General features: G+C 35.0%; 1 long non-coding RNA gene and 1 other non-coding gene across 2 annotated transcripts in view; one reads left to right on the forward strand and one right to left on the reverse strand.

The window, feature by feature from the left end:
- The window catches only part of LOC135318970 (uncharacterized), a 63,000-nt gene that overhangs the window by 4,965 nt on the left and 40,370 nt on the right, over positions 1 to 17,665 (reverse strand). The gene's annotated exons all lie outside the window — the stretch shown is intronic.
- Positions 12,913 to 13,015, forward strand: LOC116155878 (U6 spliceosomal RNA). Its single transcript, XR_004139782.1, has one exon. It is a non-coding gene; the product is annotated as a U6 spliceosomal RNA (small nuclear RNA).

Consider the following 17,665-nt stretch of genomic DNA (forward strand, 5'->3'; position numbering starts at 1 on the left):
CTTGTTTCCTTGCATTCTCAAAATGTGGTCATTTAAAACAATTATAATAATTTTGTGAGCATATTCTTCCTCATGTACTCATTAACTTAGCTGGAATTAAAATTTTAATAGATACCACTATGACCAGAGTCACACATTTTACATGTAAGTAATTAAAAGTTAGAACAAAAATAGTACACCTATTTACCACTTCATTTGCTGATTAATTAGTAGCATTTGGAATCAGGTCAGCCTACAGAACAAAGGCATACTAACTAAATTTAAAGAAAGGCTTCAGAATTTGAATTTTTCCTAGCCTCCAGGATTTGTTTCTTTGTTTTTGAAGTAGTGCTTAATGTTCAGGAAATATTCTAATTATCATTCATTACAGTTTCAATAAACAGAAGAAAAACATACTTAAAATTGTTTTAGTGGGGTTAATTTTGAATGAATTAATAAACTAAGGAATTAATAAATATATAAATTGTAATGAGTAATGAATACATAAAATAAATTCTTCCTGAAAACAAATTTTCAGACATTGACTGTGGAACTACCCATGCTTTCGTTCCCAAATGGCAAGTCATTTGGTCCTTTTCTTCCAGGCTTTTTTCCTCTCTCATCTGTGGGCCAGCTGCCATCTTTCTTAAAGAAGACTACTCATCTGTCTCTGTAATATCCCTTAGGTGACACCAGCATTTGGTAGATTGTCTTATGTGTGAATGATAAGGCATGCCCTCAAATTCTAGAAGCATCTGATTAAGAAAAGTGCTTAACCTTTCAGTGTTTACTTTAAACTCACTGAGCCAATGACTGTCCTGAGCAAGCTAACTGATCTCTGTAGTGGCTGATGAAATCAACAGGGCAGAGACCAACTCTTGATTGTCCTTACAGTAGCATATCAAAAATATAAATAATCTAAAGGGTGAATAAGATCAAATATGCTATCATGTCCAGAGCTATGTCTTCATTTTTCATTCTTCCCTGGCCAATAGACTATACAGATTGATTTAAGTTTAGTGGATCAAATGGTTTTGACCAATAGTGGTGCCAATTAATGGGTACAAGATATGTTAGGATTTATTTAATATTTATATCATCTTTATGTGATTAAATTAGAGTCAATAAAAGATAAATGGTAACAATTTTCAAGTATACACTATAACAGGGATATGCAATTGCAATATTCTTTATAATTCTTTCTAATATACAGTTAACAACACTTATCTTCCATAGTACACAAAATAAGTATCTTAGAAATATGTTGACTTTCATAATGAAGCTACACTGATATTCAATACTAGTGTGGATAATCTACAAACTAAAATATCTAAGTATACAAGTTAACTATATGTATAGATTGCTCAGGAAGATTACACTCCATGTGACCTTAGAGATAATCACCTCAATCACAGGAACAATGTGCTTGCATGGTTCATTTACTACCACACCTTTAAGTTGGGTTTATTAATACAAATTTTACTTGGGATAAAATTGGAATTCAGAAGTATTAAATAACTTGTCAGGACACATGGATAAAGTTTCACTGATTTAAACACAGGTCTGTTTTGTAGGAACTCTTATCTCATAAGACTCTACCATGTGCCACACAATTTCTTATAGGCATTCATTTCATAAAGGCCTCACTGGCATTATTAACAACAGTCTACAACACTGACTTGTTTCCTTGTGAAGATGGCTTTGGTGGACATAACTTTCTGGCCACACTACTGCAGTTTAAAGTAAGAACCTAGTTCTTCTCAAGCACGGGTAGAGTGTAGCTTCTGAATTCTTCTGTGTGGCAACTTAGCTGATACCAAAGAATGGTTCTGAACTCTACTTTATTATTTTTCTACATTTTCATAGCCAAGTATACATTTGGCAAATCCCTAAAAGGTTTTACTCTTGCTGCAAGGCAAACATTTTCCTCTTTCTAACATGAATTTTCATTACCTACTTCCAATGGACTGGAAGATTTAGAAATAAAATACTGTCCGACCCTTTGAGATAGAAAATTGAGTTAAATTTCCCCTACACAGTACCTGCTCTCTAGGGACTGCATAATTGTTCACATCTCTAAAATCTTGTTGCTGATATATACGAGTGGAAAAGAAGCCAATTCAGGAAGGAGATGGGTCAAGATGTGCAAAGGGTAAATTCCATTAAAATGGATTTACAATTCAATTATACAAGATTCAAGGTACTAGGCAAATTATTGGGGTTCTTCATAATTATTTCATTAGAGTGGAATTTCACTGAATTGAAGAAAAGGAGTTATTAGCTAGATCTTGAAAAAAGTTAAAGATCACTGTTCTAACATGATTTGACTTGTTTATAAAGCATTTCCTAAAGCCAGTTTCATCTGTCATAGCTTGTTGCAAGAAGTTTCATTTTAGCTTTTCAAGAAATGCCGAACTGCTAAATAACAAAGGGGAGCTTCATGTGTATAATTCTGCTGAGCAGAGACTGCATGTGTTTTTATTTGCAGATTCGTGAATAATAGCATTTTCTGAAAAATTACAACTCAACAAATTACTCATAACATCAAAATGTTACTTTAGTAAATAAAACACAAAGCAGTACTCAAATTATGTGTTATTCAGAACTTTCAGCTAAAAAATAGTTTTTATTTATTAGCATTTTTTCTAAAATGTATCTAAGAATTCAATTGAGAAGTGGGTAAAACTGAAAAAAGGAAAATATGAAAACAAGATTTGGATGTTACAAAGCATGCTTCACATTTACAGCTCAAGTTTGCTTTCTTCACTTAAATGACTAGTCCTCCAGTTCAGCAAAAATCAAAGGTATAGAAAAGTAGTTGAGGAAGGACTGGTAAATCCTTGAAGAAGCGATGTAGATATGTCTCTTGAGGATTTTCATCACATTATATATGGAAATACTTGACTACTAGTTGGAGCTGCGGCATAATTCTGAAATGAAGCCTTATGAGTCAACAGGAGCCTAGAGAAGGGAATCTGAAACTCTACATTCTGTTAACAGTTGAACTTTCACTCATTATGTAATTTTTTGAATGTTATTTTTTTTTTATCATTTCTTTTATTTCTTTTCTTTCATTCCTTCCACAAAGAAGAATTAGCTCTTTCTCTTCTGGTTCTTTCAGTGAAGTTAAGATCAATTCTTTCTGAACATTTATTCATTCATTCAAAGATTTTTTTTTTTAATTAAGTACCAGACCTTCTTCTGGCACTGATGACAGAACAGTGAACAAGAAAGTCAGGTCCTGTTCCCCTGGAGCTTGGCATGGAAGCCGGAAAGCAAATAATAACTTGAGTTTTAAAAATTTAATTAGATGAATGTGATAGGGATTGAAAATACATAAGAGACTTTGCTAATATGGACTCGAACCAGGAGTCATTTTGAGTTCAGTGTTAGGTAAGGTCTCCTTGGGGAAATTATATTAACTCTAATGCGTGCATTTTATAAATGATCCAAAAATATTATAGATGCAGAAAATGGCCAGTGTAAAGATCTAAGGAGGCTGGGATTGTAATACTGAATAAAAGAAAGAATTCCAATGTGGTTATAGCAGAAGGACTTGACCCCCAGTGCCCCATCTCTAGAATCAGTCATTTCTCCGAGGAGCCCTATTTCGTTTTACTGGAGTATGGAATTAGAAACCAAGATCTAGACACTGAGTGTGTTCTTTACTATGGAGATGTCATGCTTGTAGGTTCTTTCCACAAACAAAGCTAGAAAACATACGTACGTATACTAACTCATGCATACATACTTATCTATAATTATTTATGTATCTTCCCATTTATAGCTATACTAAGCTAAACCTCAATGCGTACTGATGTTTCTGACTCTAAGCCAGTACCACATGGTTTATTCTAGCCTCTTGCCCTTGCTAATCTGTAATCTCTCTTTCCAACAGTGAGAAACCTGTCATCCCCCACCTGCCATACATTTATTTATTGTTCAATCCTGGAATTCATGTACATCTGTTTCAGAATTATTAACCTGTACTTCTGTGAGAAACAGTTTTACCAACCAGTGGAGTGTTTACATACAAATCCTTTTGTCTTTAATCCTGTAATTTCCAGCCCAAATATCATGTTCCAGTGTTACTTAGGTCAGCTCCTTTACCCCTCGCCACTTTAGTGAAGATGTGTCACTCATTTGCAATATAGTTAATTATTTTAACATAGTCTACATTCCTTCCCAGTATCCCCTGATATTCTGGTTGATTCTATTTTTAATTTGCTTGCCTTAGATTTAATTTTTCTGGTGTGAAGGTCTCTAGTTTTTAGACATGCAAAATGTCAGGTATCCACTACTAGGGTACCAAACAGACTCTCTCCATCATCCCAAAATTCTCCTCTGTTTCCTCTAGTCAAGCATTACCCTCTCCCCTCGCCAAGGTTCTTGGCTTAAGCAACTGAATAAATTATAATATTATCTTTGAAATAGGGAAGGCTATGGCTTTATTCAGTTTAGAGTTATTGAGTCTGAGAGACCTTATGATATTTAGGGTCAAGAAGTTTTTTTGTACTCTGCTCCTGCCGTGATCAGTTTACTCTGAATTTCTGTAGATGTGCCCTGGATGTTTCCAAAGATATGATGTGGAAGAAGAAAATCACTGAGAGAAGGTACAAAAGTGAAGTGAAATGCACTGTATTTCTTTTCTCAGTTCAGAGAATACACTAAAACCTAGAAACAGCTATATTCAATGTCTGTAGAAAGGTAGTTGAAGACATGTATGTGTAATAAACTAAAAATATATATTGTATAACACAGGGGAATATAGCCATTATTTTGTAATAACTTTTAATGGAGCTTAATCTATAAAATATTGAATCACTATGTTATAAATCTGAAACTATATGATATTGTAAATTAACTATACTTCAATAAAAAAAATTTTAAAGAGAAATAATTTTAAAACTTACTAGTTTTGGAATCATAAGCCAAAGTCTAAACCAAGTCTGTGCAGTCTTAATTATGATTCATCATCTCTGAGTCAGTGTCTTTACCTACAAAGGACGCATCATCTTAGGCTTATCTCAATAAGCTTGTTAGGAGGATTAAAAGATAGACAAGTTTGGAATACATTTAAAAATTTTTTAAATAAGTTATATCTTTCATTATTAGTGTTTTTAAGAAATAGAAATGCAAATGTCATAGTCACTTTCAAACATCATGGTAATTTTTTTTTCAGCAAGGAAATCATATAGAGAACAATATATATTAAAAATATATATGATGTTTCAAACTTATTCTTAGAGAAAAAAAAATCTATAGCAGTTCCCAACTGAATTCTCTTGGAAGCAGTGATTTTTAAAAATTCTATCTTTTGGAAAGAAGAAAACAGCTTCAACAGTATACTTCACTAATTCTCAATTTTCTCATAAGCAACTCAGATCTTAGGATTAACGTGAACTATAAAGAAAAAGAAAATACAAATGATCTGTCTTCAAACTTTTCAAGGAAAACCATAACCCTTGATTTAATCTTCAAATTCTAACTCTTAGTATTGTTAGTATTAAGCAATACGAAAAACAACTCATGTGCTATGTGCCTAAGACTTAAATATTAATTTTGTTCACTGTCTGGCAAAGATAGAGTCAGACAGACATGCTGCATGTAGTAGTGGTGGCTGTGACTTTGTGTGAGATCAGGCCAGAGTCCAATAGTTGTTCCATGACTCTCCCTGGCACACTATGGAGTGAAGTGGTAGCAGTAACACCTTGGTAGTAGCCCAACAATAGAAAAATGATGGTCCTGCTTGAAGGCACATTTTAGATGTCATTTCACATAGAACGCACATACACTAGAGAGTGGGGAAAAACTTAGAGGGGTTTCTAGCTAAAATCTAATGAATTAGTTAGCAATCTTCCTCTTCGAATGAAAATCTCTAAATATAATTTTAGGTCACATTGTGCAAAATGTACATGGAAAATCAAAAGTGCATATGGAACAGATGCTTGAAAATGTTATTTTTTTTCCTCCAGCAGAATCTGAAAATGGAAGTCGTTATTGGAGCAATAGGCATAGTTCTTACAGTGATCAGCATGAAAATTAGTGAATGATTATTAGAAATAATCAAAGTTTGTATAAGACTGTTTCATTTTACATCTATGAAAAATAAGTACTTTTTTCTTAATCTTTCAGCTTCACACTGTGGGCTGCTAAAAGATAAATAATCTCAGAAAGTGCTATATAAACAAGTTAACAGTAAAAGTGCTTCTAAATATAAAGGGGGAAATTGTGGCAGTAAGATAATGGCGGGAGTGTGATACACTTGCCAAATTCTAAAGCAGCATCCTGATCTAAATTTAGGAGGCTGGCGGTGGATCAAATGCTGGATGGGGAGTTAAGAAAACTATCACTCTAGTCATGCATGTGTGCCAGGGTTGTGCTGGCAAGAGAAACCTGCATGCTTAACGATCATAAAGAGAAAAAGGGAGAAGAGTGTGCTGACCATTTGTCCTAATTAAACGTAATATGCTGCAAACAAGTAAACCCAAGGACATGTTTTTTCTCATTCCCAGTAATTATTGCATGACAAGGATGATCTTGGGGGACACTCTGTTATCCCCTATGGATGGAATATTTACCTCTCCTTCTCTGTAGACCAGGATGCTATAGATAGAATGTTTATGTCTCCCCAAACGTTATCTGGTAAATCCTAACACCCAAGGTGATGGTCTTAGGAAGTGTAGCCTTAGGGAAGTGATTAGCTCATGAGTGGTGCTCTTATAAATAGGATGAATGTCCTTATAAAAGATACTCCCAGAGAACTCCCTTGATCCTTCTTCCATGAGGGCACAGCAAAAGGATGGCCCTCTATAAACCAGGGAGCAGTCTCTCATCAAAGAACAAATCTGCCAGCACCTTGACCTTGACTTCCAGCGACTTCCAGTGCCTTGAAATTGGACTTCCAGCGTCCAGTACTGTGAAAAATAAATATCTGTTGTTTATCAGCCACGTAGTCTATGGTATTTTGCTACAGTAGTTTGAAGGACTGAGACATGGACTTTCCATCTGGTTAGCTTCCTTGGATACAGACCCAGGAGGACATTGTGTCATCAGTCCTGACACTGGGATGGGCTAGGATGGCGTGTCTCTGCATGACTCCAGTACTTGACCATGGCACACTGGAGAATGACTGTGATAGCCTGATACATTTCCTCCCATATTTATTCATTCATTCCCTGGAATTATTGAAAACCCCTAAATAAACTGTAAAAACCTTTACATATTACACATATGCTTATGGTTCTTAGAAATGTACATTAAATATACTTTGGTAGAAGAACTCGTATCAGGGCGTTCTGGCTGTTCCTTCAAAGCAGCTGTTTTGTAAGGCACAAGATAAGTACCCAGATTTTGTAACGTAAGAAAATAGACCAGAGATAGACCCAAGTGCATGCCTGAACTAACCATTTCACAAAAAAAGCACTTCATTTAGGAAATGAGTAACAGATAATTCAAGAAGCAGTGGTAGGACTCTTGGTTAACTCTCAACATTACTGTTGTTCAGAAAGAGTTATGGAGTCAGACTCTGTACAGTGTGCATCCTAATTTTGCAACCTACTTGCTCAGTGACTTTTGGAAGATTGTTTAAACTTGTTCTGCTTCAGTTAATTTATCTTTAAAATGAAGATAATACTACCAGCTGAGAAATTTTGAGAATTTAATGATACCATCTGTACACACTGCTTAGAAAAGCACTTGACCATAGTAAATGTCCAGAAAATGTTAAATATCATAATTATTAGAAATACTAGATCACTCCCTCACTAGAAAAATTTGTGCTAAATATAAAAGATTTTAAAACAAAAATTTTATCTTAGAGTGAGGAAGGTCTCTCTAAGGATAATTGAACAGCTGGTAACATAGAAAAAAGTTATTTTTAACTAAAGATATTTTCTTAGGGTTCTTGATATTATTACAAAAATAACATATATAAAGCTTTTAGTGGATTGTGTGAAATAGGTTAGAATCCTGTAAATGTTAGCTTTAAATGTAATTTTGGGAACTGAGAGAGACGATGAGAAACAAAGGCAATAAAAAGAAAAACAAATTAAAACCCAAGTGGTATCTTTGATAACTCATTAATGATAGTGTATCATATAAAGAATTATGAATAAGAAGGCACATATGAGGTTCTAGAATTAGAGACAAAATATACCAGTGTATAGAATATGGTCCCAAATTATAAATTTATATTTCTATGTGTAAATGTAAGTGTGTTTGTGTGTTCTTACAAGATGGAGAACACCACAGAATATATGGAGAATATTATTAAGGATTTTCTCAAAATGATAGAATGATGGGTACTATTAATGAATTCTTCCCTAATTTACAGTCTCTCTAATTTCCCACTGTATTTATTAATCATACAACCAGATAACATTTCTTGTTATAAAAAAGCAGATCACTCTGAAAACGATGACAAAATATAATCCAGTCAAGGAAAATTGTTAAGGCATTTTCTGAGATTCAAATAAACTTGTCACTGATCAGGAGCAATGCTCCAGATCTTGCCTTGCTCACAAGCTAACAAGTCAGCCTGTCACAGCATCATAGGTACAAAGAGACATGAGGTTTCTGGGTCAGAGTGAAAACAGTTGATTACACACTGCTATAGCAAGGGCCAGAGTGACATGGCGCACTGGTTTCCTGAGTTCCTATTCTTACAGGACAACACAATGGGGGTCTGGTGTTTCCTGCCCACTCACTGGGATGACTCACAGGAGAAGGACACTGATGTTAGTAAGCCTCTGATCTTATACCAGTGCTGCTGGTAAACTGACCCAACTTCCTCCCCAGAGAGAGAGAAAGACATTGCCTTTGTTACGCTGGAACTTAAATCTGCTCCAGGGAGGAGAACGTCTCCCCCTTTTCAAGGCTACTTGCTTATCCAAGCATTCTGAAAAGAAGTGAGACCCATAGAAACTTGAGATATCAAAGAACTGTCTTCCAATAAAACCATATCTCTAATTTACAAAGACATATTAAAGTGGGTCTATTTGAAGATGCAAATTCACTAAAGCATTTCATATATGGAAACTGCTATCTTGGAAGTCTGGCCATACAATGTGTGTTAATATGGACTCAGATATATGGTATTGAATTTCTGTTTAGCTCTTTTTTGACCTACTTTTCCCCTAATTTATCTGTTTATAAGAAACCCCCCAAAATGTTTCATGGTAATCAGGGTTTCAGCTCACAACTTTAGTATAATTGAAAAACTCAAATGAACGTTACGGAGTTCTTTTAAAGTAAAAGAAAAATACAGTAGAAGGCTGTTTGTGGGAATTCACGTAGACTACAAAGATAGAGCTGTTGGCCAACTTTATTCCAGACTCTGAATGTACTTATCAGTCTTCTTTACTTTATTGTCCACAGGCAGTTCATAAAGCTGAAGCGAGATGAAATAGTAAAGACAACAACATCATTGATACTCAAGTGCACAAGGTCAAACGTAACAAGGAGATCAGTTAATAAAAGTTGTGCTGTGATGTGTTGAGTGCAAAAGACTGGCTTTTGTTTTGTTTCATTGTTCACCAAAGATGAGATTTGTTTTTGTCACTCTTCATTTCAAAAATGCACACCGTAAGATAATTTTAGGTGAAAAATGATATGGATAAGAAACGTAACTATTTCTTTAACTTTTTACCTGTGACTTTTCACTCATTTAAATATACAAATTGGCTTGACCCTGCCCACCGGAAGTCAAGGAATTGCACCTTCATTTATAATCTATAGACACAAGAGTTGCCTGTGTTTTTTGTTTGTTTGCTTGTTTCCCTGATGCTGCAGGGATTAATAGATTTATTGTGGAATGTAAGCCATGGTGAAGCTAAGAAGTCAATTCACTAAGGGGGAGGTCTGAGCTTGTTTATGTGCACAAACAGGCTTCCTTATACAGGCAGATAGAGGGAGAAAAATGGTTACAGTAACTTTAGCAAAAGAACTGAGTGTCACACTAGCCAGAAGTTGATTTCAAAGGAATACAGACAGAACAGCCCAAAACTCCAGGGTCTCAGGTGGGCAGCATTTGTTCAAGCACCTGGAAGACCAGAAAACCAACTGTGGGATATCAGCCTCTCCTGGAAGCCAAGAAAGCAGAAGGGAACTGGCATTGACTTTTGAATGAAGATGACTCCTAATGTCTCCAGGAACCATGAGCCCTGTTGGTAGATACTTAAGAGTGGGTTTTTGGCAGGATTCTCACGTCCCACATTATACTCTTTTTATTTGTTTCCTGTAACCTCAATTTGAGAGCACATGCAAATGGTGACTATTAACCTCAGGTACCTAGAGAATACTGAAGGAAGACATTGTTTAGCAGAGCTTTGCCTCTACTTTCCAAGTCTTACTGGTGGAGAGCTGTCTCCTTCACCCACGTGTCTGCCATTAGGTGTTTCAGTTCAGGTACTTCTGACACGGAGCCAGCTCTAACCTCCACTGCATCTACTCTAAAATCTTCACACTTAACTTTCCAGGATGCACATTTTCTTAAATAAACCAGTCTCCTCTCAGTTTCTTCAATTCAGTCAAAACTGTGTGTTCCACTTTCCCCATATATTTTTGCTTGTTAGTGTATTTCTTGAGCAGTTTTCATATTCTTTCCTTTCTGTGAAATGTTTAAAAAAAAATACTTGGAACCACCAAATTGTAAAGGTGTATATTTTCACCTGACAGTTATACCACAATTAGGCTGTCCAGTTATGTTGGGAAAAGTGAATGGATAGTTTGTATGTGTTTTTAGAATTAATCATGGAGAAGAGTTGCTTTTTTTTTTTTTTAAGCAGTTAGTCCTTGACAACTAGTTTGATACCATCACTTATTCTGGGTGACCTGTTTCACCAGCAGGCCTGTTACTCTCCATGACTAACTGTGTAAGTGCTGATAATGGAATAAATTGCTTTTCTGCATTAAAAAAAAAATGGAGCCAGCTCTGGGTAAAATTGCAAAGACAATATTTATCTTTGGTGATCTCTCTATTTGGTGCTGAGAAGTCCCTTACACTCTGCTCTTTTTCATTATTAAAACCCATTTTGAAGAGTGCCTGCCTTTAATTGTATTCCCTTTTCAGTCACCTTCAAATAGAGTCACCAAATAACCTCAACTTCCAGTAACCTGTACAGTTGACAATAATCACTTCTGCTAGAATTAATTGCACCTAAAATAATAATTTTTCAAAAGCTCTGCTTTTTCCACTATGTGAAAATTATGGAGAATTCTTAGAGAATAGAAGTTATTTTGAGAAGTAATATTATGTATTTCAATGTCCCTGAAATCAATCATCACAAGTGCTATCTTGTTCCACCAAGAAATTAGTCCAGTGTCTTAGTGGATAAGGATCTTTCTAATTTTTTATGTTATAATATTCCTAGAAAAGAGTAGATTTTACAAACATCTGTTAATAATAATGATCATTAGATCATTCATTGACTCATCTAAGGATTCATTATCTATTACCCATGAATCCTTATACAAAACATCATAATAAACTTATTGTGTATAAGTATTTAGCTATAAAATTAGACAGAAATTGAATCACAATTAAATTAAATTAAAATTAGAGTACATCAAGAAATGTCAAATACAATGGCATATTTATTAATTTGACTGTGAAAAAATCCAAAGTAATTTTCCTTCTACCTATCTGCACAAATGGAGCACTTCATTTTTAGAAACGTCTTTACATCTATTTGAATCTGTGTGGTTGAACTTGTCAGTAACTAGTGCACTTTTATAAGTTTATTTCAAGATAGTAGTTGTTGATTTTTTAATTGTTTTTGTTGTCACTTTTAATCCTGAGGTGATTAAACATTTCACAATCTTATTTTTATTTCATCTAGTTTAGTTGCTTCAAAATTAAAGTGTACAGAGTCTAAAAATTCATGATACAACATATGAAAAAATCAGAGAATCCACAGATGTCATCAATAGGCAAGTAGTCACAGACAACTGTGACAAGGATTTTAACATTTACACAACCCCTCAAAATGTATCAGCAGAGTTTGTGTAAGAATCTCAAGGTCTTGTCACTAATCTTTTTTCTGCAGAAAAGGAGTAAATATTCAAGATTGTAGTTTTTTACTTACTTGTACTATTATAGCAACATGAGCCTTTTTAGTCTTTGTTCTCTAAACTAAAAAGAACATTCATTACATGTCCATGGCACACTAAATTACAAATTTTAATTAAAAATGACTCGTGTATAATATAGTTTTTAAAATATGTATACAGATATTTATCCAAATATATTTATATAGATTTTAAAAAAGTAAGATGAAGACTGCAAAAAAAAAAGAACATTCATTACATACACACACGCACACACACCCACACACACCCACACACAAACACACACACAATCGGGATAGGGGAGAGTTAAGCAAAGAAGATGGAGAGGAAGAACGTGGACGTACTTACTGAGTACTAACAATACTTCTGTCTTTTGTCAGATGTTTCATTCACTCCTTAAAATTGTAGCTGTCAAGTAGATACTACTATCCATATGTAACAGATGAGATGCCTGAGGGCCAGACGTAAAACTTAACACAGTCAGAGTACAGTCTCAGATTATCTGACTCCAGGAAACAACCAATTAAAGCCTGTTCTGGGAAGATATTTTCTGCTTGGGCTTCAGTTTTTCATTTTTCCCATAAATCTAAAATTAACAGGGCTAGGGTCTTGCAATTCCATTGACTCAAATCCAACTTTTTATTTGTAGCCAATTCATAGACATCCTTCCAAGTTGTTTATGTGACACATTCTCTCCATCTCTCTCTATCGGTCTTTTGCTCTCTACCTTTCTGTTTTCATACTGTCTTTGAAAATTATGTCACCACCAGGGGAATAGTGTACCAATTTATTTTGGTTAAGCGGTTACTACTTAAATACACAAATACTGCACACACACACACATTCAAAATATCATTTAAATGCTTGCTTCAGCAGCACATATACTAAAATTGGAAAGATACAGAGAAGAATAGCTTGACACTTGTGCAAGGATGACATGCAAATTGGTGAAGTGTTCCATATTTAAATAAATATAACGTATATTATTTAAGTCTGTCCTCTCCCTTCCATTCTGTGGTAAGTATATTGCAAAAATGGCCCAAATCCTTCCCCCTTTCCCTGGATCGTTTTTTGTTTTCACTTGTTTTTTGGTGCCCTGTATTTCTGACTCTGAGCTTGACATTTGCACTGTCCGCTGCCCCATTAGTAGATGTGACTCAAATAGACAATTGTGAAAAGAGCTTGTGCTTTTCCACTTTGCTCTTGTCCCTCTGACACTGGCGTGAGAAATGCCAAGACAAGCTTGCTAGAGGAGGAGAGGTTTATGACGCTCAGTCAAGTTGCTTTAGTCATTTCAGGATGGCCATCCCAGATCAGCATCAGCCACATGGCCATGAGACATGTTAGTGATCCCAGCCGAGGTCAAGGGAGCTGAAGAACAACCAGGCCAGCCAACTAACTTACAAAAATAAACCCTTAGTCTGGGTGCTTTTGAGGTTTTATGACAGTTTATGTCAATAATCTATACACTCTCCTCCTACCATGCCTAAATATAGAATCCTTTATATTTATCTAGGCCATATTTGAATTAATATGATAACTAATCTTTCATCAAACATTCCTCATCTAATTCACCCTTCCCAATATTGGAGTTTCACCTTTTCTTTTACATGATAGATAATAAGATGTCCTTGATCAAAACCTCTGATCATCATCTGTTGCCTGTCAAATCAATTTAAATTCCCTACCCTGGCATTTAAAGCCCCCTAATATCAGCTCACCGATGCCAGGATTTGTGGCATTTTCTCTACTTAGAATGCCCTCTCTTCTGTATCACCATGTCTACAAATATTCCGTATTTGTAGAATTGTCATCAGAGAGCAAGTTCTTGTCTCGTCACAAAAAGAATGCAGAAATGAGACACAAAGGTCAAGAGAGCAAAGCAAGGATTTGTTAAGGGGTAGATAGCATCTCTCAAGGGACGCTCAGGAAGACCCAGGTGGGTCACTCTCCCGAGTTTCTTTGTCATCCTGGTTATATGGGTATAAAAATGAATGGGCAGAATATTCACTGGCAGGGAGGGGTTTGGGGTCCTCTTTCCGGTCCTCTTCACCCCAGCTCCACCTTTCTGGGGGGAAGGAGGGATTTTTTGTCCTTATTTAGTCTTGACCGGGCCTCAGATATCTCATAAGTAAAATGCAGAAGATGTTAGTACGTGCTCATAATGTTGTGGTCAATAAGTTAAATATCCATCATTATTTAGAACTGTATCTGCCACTGACCATCATTATATAGATGTTATCTATTATTTGTGTTGTTTCTGTGCTGATTTTGGTATAGTTTTATTTTTCTATTTATCATGTACATTTTTCATGTGATTTAGTATTACACAAAATAACTTGCTAAGTAAAAGTTACTAAATATTCCCTTTTATGTCGATGTATTTAGTTTGTTCATCCACTTACTCATTTTAATCTAAGTTTCTCAGTGGCAGCTTGGAATCACTCAACTGTAAACAAGTCCATATGAAGTGGAAATAAAAACAGAACGCTCACCCTGATTCAAAGACCTGACTGAAAATGTTCATCGCTCTCTCTGAAGACTGCACCGAAGGATGTACTTTTTCCTTCCCACATCATCTTCAAATTGTTAATTATGTAACTAAAAGTCTTCCTGGGAACTTTCTGTGAATATAAGAGGAACTGTAGAAGAGGCTTTATCCTTTTCTCACTAAGAATACGCTTCCCAGAAGGAAAAAATTGCATCCAAATAGAGGTTATATTTTAGCTCCCTCTTTTATAACCTCTGCACGTGTCAAGGGAACTATACAACAGAGGCAGTCACTTCTCTACTACCAAGAGCAGTGATTAAAGTATAAATTGCATGAAGTTCACAAGTCATCAGAGACTTTTATGAATGATAGGGATTGATGCTGTATTTTTCATTGGGTAACCTATAGCATAGGAATAAAAAGCGTATCTATTTCCCAGGCTGAAACTTGAGCAAAATTACAGTAAAATGATTTTAGATTACTTCTAAGACAATTCTAAGAATATTTGCACATACTTTTTGGTTGTGTTGCATATATTTTCCCAGAAGTTAATTTTCTTTCTATCAGAAAAATACAATTAAATAAAATTACCTTCTCATAAACCTCCTATTTCCCATCACCTTTCCAAATTAACTAACTCCTCCTGGGCACCTAGCTATTGAATATCTCCTATAATGGAGAATAATTTAGTTGAGGCTTGTTCTTCCAGAAATTTAAATGCAATGATATCTAATAGCCATAAAATAGATGTTCAGTCTTTTTATCATTTCCAAAAAGTTTTGTGGATATGTGTATTTTTCTTTTTTCTTTAAAAACATTTTTTATCCAACAAAGTGCACAGATTCTAAGCTTTCAGCTCAGTGCATTTGCTAAGACCTAGCACATTTTGGCACTGCAGAAAGTTTCCTTGTGTCTCTTTGAGTGTCTGAGACCCATCCATGTGGTTTCATGTCTCAGTAACCTGTTGCCTTTTGTGCTGAGTGGTGCTACATTATGTGGGTTTACCACGATGTGTTTATCATGGTCTCCTGTTACAGGCATTTGATTTGTTTCCAGATTTAGACTAATACGGCTTATAGTTATTGATTATCAATGATTAATTTGTAGTGATATGTGTATGAATATGTATGTGTGTGCACTTATTTTCCTGTATGAATAGTTCTTTTTGTATCCCACCCTAAAATGTTTGCTTATCCCCATGGTCACAAATATATTCTCTTAGTTTTCTTTTACAAATTATATAACTCTAGCAATTATGCTTAGGTCTATGATCTAGGTTGAAATAAATTGTGCTTATAGAATGAATTAGAAGTTGAAAAATAATGTTTTTTTTTTCCTATATGAATATCCAGTTAATTCATTACCATTAAATTTGGTGCTGACAAAAATGTTTTAATGTCTATACAAGCTTAAAGACTTTTGGGCTTGATGGTCCTCAATTAAGTAGGTTAGTTTTCAAAATAAGTTTTCATATCTTTGGAATGGTATCATATTCCATTTATTTTTTGACAAGCTTTACTTAAAGGTAAATAATATTTAGTTGTAACGGACTGAATTGTCTTTACCAAATTCATATATTGAAGTCCTTATTCCCAGTAGCTCAGAATATGATTTTCCTTGAAAGTAGAACCTTTAAAGATGTAGCTATGTTAAAATTAAGCCCTATGAATATGGTTGGTGTCCTTAGACGAAGAGAGAGAAACACCCGCAATGTTTGTGCAGAGAGAAGAGGCCACGCGAGGACACAGCAAGAAGACAGCCATCTGTGAGCCAAGGAGAGAGGCTTCAGGAGAAACCTCATCTGCTGACAACTTGATCTTGAATGTCTAGTCTTCAGAATTATGACACAGTAAGTTTCAGTTGTTTAAGCCGGCTGATGTGTGGTATTTTTTTTAAGGCAGCCCTCATAAACTAATACAAGGTGTTAGCCAGAAGCAAATCCTCTGAATATAGGGAATAATGATCTGAGAACAATCCCTGAGGAAAACTTGTTCTTTAGACTCAAGTTCCAATGTTTGCTTCTTTTGATTGTTCATAGCACAGTTTGTGTCCAAGAATGGCTGAGATGGCTAAATTAACATTTTTTGGTGTAAGACACAATAATCAAGGCCCCACCATATTCCTCTTCTGCCCACCCACTGTGTCCTGGTCTTGTCCCCTGTCTCTCCACAGCAGACACTTAAACCCAGACATTCTGAACATTTGTATTAGGAAGTTCAACTCTCAAAAGAATATTCTCCAGAGGATTTCTGCCAATTGGCTGACTTAGGTTAGAAAAATTTTTCTATCAGTATAACTTCCTAAATTTTTCTCCTCATTCATGATAGAATAAAGGAATAAGGAGATAACAGACCAGCTCAGAATTTCTGACAACTTCAGCCTCTCTCTTCTTTCAAAGGAAAGAAAAAGTTAACTCTTTCTCCCTTCAGCATTCTTGGCATGGCAGATGCTAATGAAAGTGAAACAAAAATAGCAGAGCATTGTAAGAAATGTCAGTTTGAATTCTGTTCATGTCAAGTTAAATAATAAAAATTACCATTTCCCTGGTGAATATAAACCACGGGGGGTGGGGGACGGTGCTAGAGTCACTCAAGATCCTTTCCCTTATGGTGTCATTATCCTCAGTAATTTAATATATTCCATTAATAAAAAAAGCCTAAGAATGAAGTTAAAGCTTCAATTTAATCCTCGACTATTGAATTTTTTTGTATATTTTACTTTAACATAAAATATCCTATTTAGGGGAAATAGTATTTCCAAGGCTTCTGAAGACATCCTGAACATCAAGAAGCTCTTGAAAAGCTAATTTGGGATGAAATAGATATAAACAAAGATAGGTAAAGTGTCAATTTAATTAGACATCAATTTACAAATTAAGAGCTATGGAAAACTCAGAAGTGGTGTACAATTAAGTTTATTATTTAATATTTATTACTGAACGTTTTTCTGTGAGGTAGATCTGTAGTAGTCAGACTTTTAGCCAGATCAACTTACAAAAACATTTTGCATTGTTTGATGATGTCTCCTCTTTTATTTGTTTAATAAGTTTTCACTCCAAACCTCATCAAAAAAATACTACAGAATAGTGCTATTTTAACATTATGATTTCAGGTAAAAGCACACGTA

The sequence above is a fragment of the Camelus dromedarius genome, chromosome 2, assembly GCF_036321535.1.
Source record: "Camelus dromedarius isolate mCamDro1 chromosome 2, mCamDro1.pat, whole genome shotgun sequence".
Lineage (NCBI taxonomy): Eukaryota > Metazoa > Chordata > Mammalia > Artiodactyla > Camelidae > Camelus > Camelus dromedarius.